The sequence below is a fragment of the Sinocyclocheilus grahami genome, unplaced genomic scaffold (genome assembly GCF_001515645.1).
Source record: "Sinocyclocheilus grahami isolate Dianchi unplaced genomic scaffold, SAMN03320097.WGS_v1.1 scaffold8856.1, whole genome shotgun sequence".
NCBI classification, from domain to species: domain Eukaryota; kingdom Metazoa; phylum Chordata; class Actinopteri; order Cypriniformes; family Cyprinidae; genus Sinocyclocheilus; species Sinocyclocheilus grahami.
This window is the reverse complement of record NW_015512273.1, coordinates 5,844-9,125: the sequence shown is the minus strand read 5'-3', so window position 1 is coordinate 9,125 and position 3,282 is coordinate 5,844. Positions and strand designations below refer to the sequence as shown.

At 37.6% G+C, this 3,282-nt stretch overlaps 1 pseudogene; it reads left to right on the top strand.

Annotated features, from left to right (window-relative positions):
* Positions 1–317: 317 nt before the first annotated feature.
* Positions 318–3,282, top strand: part of LOC107578112 (alpha-N-acetylgalactosaminide alpha-2,6-sialyltransferase 1-like) — an 8,367-nt pseudogene continuing 5,402 nt past the window's right edge.

The window sequence follows — 3,282 nt, the reverse complement described above, 5'->3', positions numbered from 1 at the left end:
ACAGTCAGTGTTTTCAAGAATTTCTCTGTCCAATTCAAAGAAAATATCCAATTTAAAACAATGAACTGAAATTCAGTATAATTTTCAGTATAAAAGGTATATTTGGTTGAATAGGGATTACAATCTACACATAATCACTTATATATTAACTTGTATACACTTATATACACACCACTTGTCCTCTGTAAAGTCGTGGGCCTTAGAAAACCTCAACAGAGAGAGAGTACTGTAATATCCACCTCCGTCACTGTTTTTTTTTTTACTTACGCAGCGCTCCATATAAGGAAAAGAAGGAGGAGAAGAAATTGCGCACAAACCTAATTGGTTCTCGCCTCAATCGCCTATTTAAATATGCAAAAGTAAACGAGCTATGTGAGAGCTAGGCAGTGTTCAGACGGCGCGCTACACTTTGAAGACATCCAGTTTAAATAACGTAAATACTAAACGTAAATTTATAAAAAATAAAGGTGTGTGTGTGTCTATATATAGGCAGCTCACTTGAGTCGTCGGTAATAGGCCTAATCAAGCTGTAAACTCACAGTTGCGCATACGAAGATGATTTTTCTGAGGATATTCTTGGCTATATACTTTATAACGTTACCTCTGTTAATTTTTGTAACATTTTACAATGGAAACTGCACTATGTGTGGAGGAAGGCAATGTCGCAGATTCTGAGTTGAGGAGCCTGACTCAACCAACAGTTCAGCTGTGACTGACTCAGGAGCAGCAAACACTACAATGAGTTCTGACCGTCTTGGGACTCCGTTAACCCTTGTGGCCCCTATGAACAAGCACAACTTTACTGCTCTGCCCCAGTGGAAATTTGATGATATATATCGGTTGGATCCACAGTTTAAACGGAGTGTAAGTATGGTGGATAACAACAACTAGAGAAAAGTTTGTGAACATCCTGCTAATGTGGCTGACGTAACTGATGCAACCCTGCTGAAAAAGAAACACATCTTAAACCAGACTAATTATGGTTTGCTGGTCTTCCAGACTTCCAGATCTGTTAACTGGTTTTACAGGTTTTTTTGGCACTTTTCTCTCTTGGTCATTTCTTCATTGATTAATTTTGGACTAGCACTGGATGACAATCACAACATACATAATTTGTTTTTGTTCTGTAAGAATGGATACAATAAATAATAGATAAAAGCAAACGTGACCACCTTCTTTTTTAGATAAACATAAAGCCCTACTGCATCATGTTTGATACAATTTGAAGGCCTCTAAATGATCAAAAATTTGCTGAAAAACACAATCTACTACATGCCTTCTGTCTTCTGACTGGTAGTTCATATCTTTTGCAAGTAAAAGGCCTTTTAGTGTAATTATAAAAATGTCCATCTTCAGGTAGTGGTACATGTCTTTTTGCTGCCAAATCTTGAATGATTTTTACAAAGAAAATGTAAAAATAACTTTTCCATTGTTATTAATATCTTAAAAAGAACTTTTACTGGACTGAGGCAACTTAGGTTTACTTGATTTCTCCATACATCATTTTTTCCCCCTAGAAAATGATACAACCCCATTTTCAAAAAAGTTAGGACATTTTGTAAATTGTAATTAAAACAAGAATCTCTGATTTGTTCATTCTCTTTCATGTTCTTTCTCTTTTGTTAATTCTTATTTAAATGACAAAACTACAAAGAAAATATTTACAGTATTTCACTGATCAACTTAATTGTATTAAATTGTAAATAGAAATAAATGTTGATTTTGATGGCTGCAACACACTCCAAAAAATAAATTGGGACAGAGGCTAAATAAAAGTTTATAGAGTATCCAAGTTTAAATTTTTTTTTAGACATTGCTCAATAACCAGGTGAATTTGTGATAGGTGAGGGTATCTTGATAAAAAGTAACAACTGTACCAAACAGCAGATTTTTGCTCCGTTTGGGCTCTGAATAAAATTGAGGGTTTTCCCTCAAGCATGAGCTCCATATTCTCGCTATATCATTCTACATGAGCCATAGAAGCCTGATAATATGATACAAAGCGTAAAACATATGAAACATTTCAGACCATTTTTCATTTGTCAGGCTTTACAGAGTTTAAGGCATTTCCAATATGTTTTTCAGGAATGCATGGTGTCCTTGTGAAATTCCTCTAATCCTGTGTATAAGGAGAAATTTATTCCAAACATTCAGCTGTTTTTACAAAGTGATCATGTCAACATGAGTGAGTGGAACCGGCTTTATCACTTAAACAACCCCTTTGGCTATATGGGATTCAATTACACAGGTTTGTTTAATCAGAAAGCATAAATGTGATAATGTAGATGGTTTATTAAGACATGGTTCTAGAATAATGCACTATTTTCTCATTTTTATAGCCATAAAAGCAGCTGTTGACACCATCCCTAAACTTGCATCTACCCAGTTACTACAAGTACCCACAAGAGCGAAGGATGGCTGTATTCCCTGTGCTGTTGTTGGGACTTGTGGCATTCTCAATGGCTCCAGGCTAGGAAAGGAGATTGACTCTTCTGATTATGTATTCAGGTAAATTGAAAAGTTTGTTTAGCATATTAGATCAGTCACAGTTATTATGTGTAAATCAGAATATCTTGTCAAAGCTTTAACCTCTTAAAGGGATAGTGAGCAAAACAAAAGACTGGTCATGAATTAGAAGTACAAAGTGAGGATTTGTAAAGAAAAATGTCGGAGGATTTCGATATAAGCCAAGAGGAGACTTTGCTATTGTAGTAAAGGTTCAAGAGTGTGGAAGGAAGAAGGCAGGGTCGGCTTGCTGGGACGCGAGCTTTATTTAAATTTCTCTTGCACCACCCACAATACGGCGCTCATTCAGTGCTGTCAGACTCGCAGTCAATAACTCATAACAAACATAACACAACTTGCTTCCGTGTATCTACACCCGTCTCCCCGGGTGGCTCGCGTTCCCAGTCAGTCTCTCTCTTTCATCATGTTCCAGGTGGCCCCTTTTATCCACACCAATTACTGAAACAAGACACAGGTGTTTATTATTTGCGCTTGACCTACTTACGCATCGCTCGTCTCCTGCCTCTCTCTCTCGATGCAGACCTCGCTGAACCACGGCCCCCCTCGCCACAGTTGACATGCTTTAATGTTCAAAAAACACATTATTTTTCAAATACTGTACATTATTGTAGGTCCTCTATGCCCCGCCTCTCTCAAACACATCGTTTTCAACAAAGCCCCCTCCTTTGACAAGCACAGTCTGCTCTGATTGGCCAGCTGACCCAGTGCATTGTGATTGGCCGAACACCACAAGCATGCGTCGGAAATGTAACGCCC